Genomic DNA, 8256 nt, shown 5'->3' on the forward strand with positions numbered 1-8256 from the left:
TGTCTCTCTCATTAAAAGGCAAGCTCCTCCATAGTAAGGGCAATTTCCCATTTGACTTTATTTCTCCAGTTCCTTATTACAGTACCTAGCACATAGGAGATCCATTAACTAAATGGATAAATGAGTAAACTGTTTCTGATTCATCATGAGAACATGCTCAAGCTTACTTGCTGGAGGATTGTGAGACAATGGAAAACGGCCAATGCCTTTCTAGATCTGATGACAGCCAGCTGATCCTCAAGCATGTGAAAATCCAGCCAAAATCAGCATAGTCACCTACCCAACCCACAGCTGACTCAGAAAATAACTCCAGAAGAGCTGCCCAACTAACGCATAGACTCCTAACATGGTTATTGTTTTAATCCACTGAGCTTTGGAGTGGCTGGCTTCTTGGGCAGCATTTTTGTAGCAATAAATAACTGCTACAATATCTGTGGTTAGATTTTTACCCGAGGATCACCAACTTGAGAGCTTTGCTAGATAGAGTTTAAATCCAAGGATTGCTTTTTTTTTTTTTTTTTTTTCTGAGACAAGGTCTTGCTCTGTTACCTGGGCTAGAGTGCAGTGTTGTCATTATAGCTCACTGCAACCTCCAACTCCTGGGCTCAAGTGATCCTCCTGCCTCAGCCTCCCAAATAGCTGCAACTACCAGCACACGCCACCACACCCAGCTAATTTTTCTATTTTTTTGTAGAGACAGGGTTTCACTCTTGCTCAGGCTGGTCTTGAACTCCTGGCCTCAAGCGATCCTACTGCCTCAGTTTCCCAAAAGTGCTAGGATTACAGGTGTAAGCCACCACGCCTGGCCCAGGGATTGTTTTTAAAAGTCTCATTGTGAATGTGAAGAATAAATATATTTGTAAATCAGTAGAAATATTATTTCTCACTACTGGTTAATGTTTTAAGATTAGTATAAGACATTTTTAAAAATTAGGTTAATTTAAAATTTAAAAAAATTTAAGGAAAAATCAAAAGTAAAATCATCAATAACCTCTTTATTCCAGCACACCTATGTTAATTTTGCATTTCTATTGAGCTTTTATCCATGTACATATGTATTTTCACATATTCTAATAACAAAAATGTTGCATTTTGCTTTCATATTAGAGGAAAAATACTATATTCATGCATAATCTTCAGAAGTATTTTAATGATTACACAATACTTTTCAAATAGATTTACTATAGTTAATAATTTCTCAAGTGTTTTAAAAAGTTCAATTTTTTTCTATTACCAATAATGTGGCAAATACAATTTTTTTCTTCCTTTGATATGACTTCTTCAGGCAATAAACATTGTCTTTCTTGTTTATTGCCATATTCCCCAACATTTCCAGTACCTAGCATAGTAAGTGGCAGACAACCAATAAACATTTATTGAATAAAAGCAATGCATAAATGAATAAATAAATGTATTTACAGAAGTAGGCTTTCTAGTTCCATCTGTTTCAAATGCTTTTTAAACAGAATTAGAGGAACTTAATTAGATTCAAAATTCACATCATTTGAAAGAAAAATTTATTTGCATCACATTTTAAATTTATCATCTATAGATAAAGGGATTTGTTATTCACCTCAAAATTTCTGAGTTAGTTGCATAGTTGACCCATGGGAATTTATCAGTTTTAACTGAATAGACAAAAGAAAGAATTCCAAGGTTTTTGCTCATGAGCTGCTCTTGCATCAATAACACTGGATGAGCCCCTTTTACTCCTAGTCCTCATTCTCTTCTCTGCAACACTTGACACTTTTGGTTTCTTACTTTTTACTTCTTACTTTTTTCACACTTGGTCGGTTATGTATTGGTGTATGTGACGGTGAATTTACACAACTTCTCCTGCTATTTCTCTGACCACTCCTGTGTCCTTGCCAGTGGTCATTCTCTAAAGATTTCCTTAGTCTTCTGCTTATCTCCCTGTGCAATCACTGTCTATAATCACTCACCTACAATCTCGGCTTCAGCCTCTCCTCTCTGTGAAATGCTCAGGTCTGTATATCTCATCCCAATCACTCCATCTGTGCTTTGTAAATCTCATCCTCTTCCATTTCCTTAAAACCTTACTTTGCTTGTATTTTCAATCCACTGTCTCCACTGGCTCCTTTCCCTTGAATTATACTTGTCCTCTAGCCCTGTGGTCCCGAACCTCCAGGCTGCGGCTAGTGCTGGTCAGTGACCTGTTAGGAAAACGGGGCTGTGCATCACCACCTGAGCTCTGCCCCCACCCCTGCGGCCCCTGCCTCCATCTGTGAAAAAATTGTCTTCCATGAAACCAGTCAAAAAGGTTAGGAACCACTGCCGGACTCTGCAATTCTTCCTTTACCCTGCTTCTTCCTCAAGCTGTTTTCTCATTGCTCCTTTTTCCTTCACCACCAAACTTTTTGAAAGAGTGCTCTCTGCTGCCTAGCTCCAGTTCTTCCCCTCGTTCCTCTCTTTAATTCTTTGCATGTTGACTTCCCCCCTCTTCTCTTGACCTTTTACTTTGTGACACTATCTTTGATCCCCTTCCAACAATTCCTCTCTGTGGCATCTCACACTCTTGCAACTCTCTCACCGTAACTTAATTTATATTATGCTTCTTGGTTGCTATCAAGTCTTTCCTGATATAGTTTATTCTTTTTGATATCCATCTTGGACTACTTTTTTTTCTCTACCATCCTTAAAGGTTTTGATCCACTTTCAAAGTTAACAAGTATTTACTGAGTGCCCACCATGTGCCAGGTACTGTGCTGGCCCTGGAGATGCAGGGATAAGCAAACCAGACACTCACTGGTTCTGTGGTTCTTAAAGTCCAGCTTCAAGGAGCCCTACTATACAGATGACTCCCACATCTCCACTCTTCAACTCTCATGGGAGATAGCCATTTGGATGGCTACTTCTTTTTCTCCATCCAAATTTACCTCTTCTTAGATATCATTTCCCCCCATTATTATTTAGGTACAGTCCTATCTCACTGAAGATGCAATCAAGAGCTAAATCCTGTAAATTCTTTTTTTTTTTTTTTTGAGACAGAGTCTCACTCTGTTGCCCAGGCTAGAGTGCCATGGCGTCAGCCTAGCTCACAGCAACCTCAAACTCCTGGGCTCAAGCAATCCTTTTGCCTCAGCCTCCTGAGTAGCTGGGACTACAGGTATGCGCCACCATGCCTGGATAATTTTTCCTATATATTTTTAGTTGTCCAGCTAATTTCTTTCTATTTATAGTAGATATGGTGTCTCGCTCTTGCTCAGGCTGGTCTCGAACTCCCGAACTCAAGCAATCCTCCTGCCTCGGCCTCCCAGAGTGCTAGGATTATAGGCGTGAACCACCACGTTCGGCCTAAATCCTGTAAATTCTTTTTCCAAATGCCTCTGATTTGTGCCCTCTGTTTTATTATCACTGAACTTTGGTCTACATATTTTTTTCTTTTTTTTGGGACAGAGCCTCGCTCTGTTGCCTTGGCTAGGGCACCGTGGCATCAGCCTAGCTCACAACAACCTCAGACTCTTGAGTTTAAGCGATCCTCCTGCCTCAGCCTCCCGCATAGCTGGAACTACAGGTGTGTACCACCACACCCGGCTAATTTTTTCTATTTGTAGTAGGTACAGGGTCTCGCTCTTGCTCAGGCTGGTCTTGAAACCCTGACCTCAAGCGATCCTCCTGCCTTGGCCTCCCAGAGTGCTAGGATTACAGGTGTGAGCCACCGCACCTGGCCCAGTTCTACATCATTATTCATTTATTTTTATAATTGCCTAATAACAAGTGTTTTTGTCTCCATTCCAGACCATCCCACATGCTATCCCAGACTAAGCTTTTTAAACAGTATTTTTTATGTCATCCCCCTTCTAAAAAATGTTCACTGGCTCTTTCCACTGCCTACAAAAGAAACTGTAGACTTCTTAAAAGGATGTTGTAAACATTTAAAACTTTGTAATTAGAAAACTTGGGTTTTATTCCCAATTTGCCACATACTCAATCTGTGACCTTGAAAATAATCTGAGTTTTGATTTTCCCATATACAAAATGAGATTAATGACTAATTATAAAGACCAAATACATTTGAAAGTGGTTGTTTTTAGAGTGCTATAATGAATATAACTTTTTTCTTTATTTATCTAGCATTATCAATTGAAAACATCCTCAGCTTTGGAATTAAAGAACCTGGCTTCAAACTTGAGCTCCATTACTTACTATCTGTGAGACTTTGAACAAATTAGTAAACTTCTCTGAAGTTGTTTTTCCTATCTGTCAAAACACCTATTTTGTATGACTATATGGAAATTAAATGAAATGGCAAATATGAAAACTTCTAGCACAGTGTGTAATTTGTAACATACTGATTTGTTTTCTCTTGGGCCTAACTCACTTTTCTTGCATCATATCCCACTGCACCTCTTTACAAACCATATAAACAAAGCTAAGGCTACTTGATTTTCCCAAGCCATACAATGTACTTTTGCCTTTCTTCTTCAACTGCATGCTCTTTCCTTCTCTATCAAAATTATACTCAGTATTCAAGGCTCAGTTAAAATGTTGAGTCCTCCGTAAAGCCCTTGTACCTCACAAATGGTGTGTAAATCACTCCTTCCTCTGTACATTCTTGTTTTGTATGTTTATCACAGTATGTATTTCAATCTGGTTTATATTTGCTTCTCCCACCATTATAGGGTCCTTGAGAACAAGGTGGGTGTTGTATTCATCTTTATTTCTCCCACACTAGATGCTCAGTTTTTAAATGAATGTAGGAATCAGATGCTGTCATCTCTTTCTATTGCCTATAGGACATCACTTCCATAGATGCCCGCTGTTGCTTCAAACCGAAACATGTGCAAAAGCAAGCACATTTTCTCTAAACTGCTCCCTTTTAACTTCACTGTTTTTGACAGTGACACTACCCTAACCCTAGTCTGAGGCTAAAACTCTTATAATTTTATTTGACTAATCTGTTTCCTTGACTATTTAAGAGCCAAACTATCAGGTTCTTCCAACTCTTTCTGTGAAATAGTTCTTGGATTTATCTTTCTTTTTACTCTCAGTATTCTATTCCTAGGACTAATAATCATCAGTGTAATGATGATGATTTCTAACAACTACTGCCATTTATTGAGCATATAAGTTCTGTGCCAAATACTTTGTATACATTATGTCTGTCATCTGATCTTTAAAACACCTTTTAAATCAGATATTATTACTTTGTAGATGAGAAAAAACAAGACACAGCTTAAATGCCCCAATGTTACAGTTAGTTAAGTGGAACAGTGAGGATCAAACCCAGATATGAGGCCAAACCCTTTGCATGAGCTGGGCTCTTTCAAGTTGAGAACAAAAATAGGATTTTTAGAAGAGTATTATGAAGATACACAGTAAGTAAAAAAGCACAGGGGACCTGTTTCATGGAGGTCTACTATCTCTTTTAAAAGCAAAACACACCAACACCGTAGCAATCCAGTTATTTTGTTGGGTTCTCTGGGCATTTGTGGCCCTATCCTTAAGGTGACAGCTTCTCCCCTTGCTTCCGTAGCCTTTGGTATAACTGACTTCTCTCTCCTCTCTCTTGGCTTCTATTATAATACTTCATGACTTCTGCTGCCTTATGTCTTTGGCTTTCTCATTTCCCTTTCACTACTATACAACACGGATGTTTTATTCAATTAGAGCCATCTCTTCACTGTTTCCAGAACAATTTCTGTCTATACAACTTTATGTTATTACTTTGAACACAAATACTTCCTTCCTTCCTTTCTAACTGTCAACCGCCTATATTTCAAAGCTCCTTTATTACTTCTTTCCAATAGCTCTAATGGATTTTTAAAAAACTAATCTTGTGACAGATTATCTAATCATTCTTGATTACTATGTGTAAAGCCCTCTTGCTTCACATAAACCCATGGCATGAACAAGAAACAAACATTTTGAGATTTGGGGATTATTTGTTATTGCAACATAATCTAGCATATACTGACTGCTGTACTACCTTTGGGTAATTTTTTGAACTTTCCAAGCTTCTTTCCTTATCTGTAAAATGGAGATTAAAACAGTACCTATCAAACAAGGGTGTTCTAAAGAGTAATTGAAATAATACAGATAAAAGAACTTAGCACAGTGCTAATAGGTTTTTTTTTTTTTAATTTGAATTGTCACTGAATGGCAAATGGCATGTTAGCAAGGATAAAGGAGCATAATGGAGAGTATTGTTTACTTTTTTAAATGTTAGGCTTCAAATTACAAGTATTATAGATCTATTAATAGTATTATCAGTAATTTTAGCTGAAAACCTGGGCACCTATAAATTAACACATTTTAAGATAACTACTATAGAGTTAGCCTAACTCCTAATAAAAGTAACCCACAGCTCTATTATGTTTCTCTTCATATCATGAATTTTGGGACATGAAAAAAAATCTTTCATATATATGCACTCTCTCTAAAAGCTTCATAAGGAGATGTTATTGTTCTCAAAAAATTGCTAAATATGGGCTACAGATTAGCATGTTTCATGACATATCATACTGGTATTTATATTTAATTAAATCTCTCAGCCATATTATATATGGTTTATTACTAAAGACTGCCCAGACCTGATACAGATGCCAAATATTATATTTCATTATATTTTATATTATGAAATATAAAAAGTGCTTTCACACAATCTCATTTCACTTTGAATCTTTTGCGTCATATATTTCCATCTCTAAATTGAAAAAAAATGAGGCTTGGAGAGTGACTTGTCTAAAGTAACAAAAAGATGGGACTGGAACCTAGGTCTCTTTACTATACATTCCATGCTATTTATGCTACCACAGACAAGTGTAATAAAGTATTACTGGAATAACAACATGTATGCTCTACTGACCTATTTAGCATATATTTATAAAGCATAAATGTTATTTGAAAAAGCAAAATTATTATTACTTCTTTTCAGGGGTGCCAAGATATGGGTCAGTGACATGACAACTCTGGGGACATTTTTTTGCTAGCTAGTTTTTTCAGATTGATAAACGTGGTAAGGCCAAGATAAATTTAGAAAATACAATAAATCTCTAATCCAACAGTAAGCTGACTTAAAAAAGATTTTATAAAGATGATACATAAGCCAACAGTTTACATTCTTGTTCTGAAGAAAATTTTTATATACTGTTTTTATCTAAGAAATTTTGTTTTGACTAAACTTAGTAGCACTGAAAAACAAGTGTCTACACTTTAGAAATTAAAGAACCAGCAAGAATCCTGGAGAAAATGCTAAATGAAAAAATAGTGTAATAAACTGTAATGTTTCCTCGACAGCTACACATTTAGGGGTTTAGAATGGATGTTTTAAGAAAACATTTCAAACAAACCGGTTATCAAGAGCAATGAATCTGATGAAGTACCAAAACAGATTTAAATCGCATTCATTCACTTTTTAGAAATTCCAACATCCCACTAATAATGTAGTGTCTTTTTCCACGTGACAGTATAACAAACTTAGTTTCTTAAAAATAACACAACTTCTGTAAAGAACTTGATACTAGTTGCGATTACTAGTCACTCTGGAAAGGAGCAAATAGCAGAGTTGCTTAAGATACTCTTAACATATTTCCCCCCCTTCAGAAGCCAACCCGCGATACACCATGAAAAATGGCTAAGTTGGAACCTTGCAACTGGGTTCATGGTATGTTAAGCATTTTCACTACGCTGGATGTGACTTCCTGTTTCCAGTTTAGTCATTTGTAGTGACCGTGCAAGTCACTTCTGTGAATATTTCATTTCCCATAAACGAGAAGACGGGTGGAGGACTATAGAGAGCTTTGATTCAAATAAGGTCTATTATGTATCTTCAAAAGCATTTTCTCCAGACGTCGCAGATACAGACACACAGGGTTCTGCTTTCCCCACCTCCCACTCCGGAGCCCAGGCTCTGTTCCTCTCACTTTCAACCCCAATTCGGGCTCCTCAAGGAACAGCAATGAGAGGTGCTTTTTTTTGTTTGTTTGTTTGTTTGTTTTTTTAACAATATCCAGCGCTCCTTTGTCCCCAGACCCAGCTAGGAGGGGGGTTCGAGGCCTCAGTTGGTTAAGGGAGGATAGAGACGACTCAACCAAGCCCATCTACCCGCCCTCTCCCTTCCCGGGTCTGACGCTCCAGCCCCAGAGCAAGAGCGTGCCTGGGGCTCTCCGGTATCGCGAGGCGCACGCTTGTCCGGTTAGGGCCCCTACGAATGGAAGGGATCTCGAGGCGCGTGCCGCCACAGCAGCAAGCGGAAGCTGCTGGCACCGAAGACGGGCGGTTCCCGCCGGCGTG

Source organism: Eulemur rufifrons, chromosome 8 (genome assembly GCF_041146395.1).
Source record: "Eulemur rufifrons isolate Redbay chromosome 8, OSU_ERuf_1, whole genome shotgun sequence".
In the NCBI taxonomy this organism is placed as follows: Eukaryota; Metazoa; Chordata; class Mammalia; order Primates; family Lemuridae; genus Eulemur; species Eulemur rufifrons.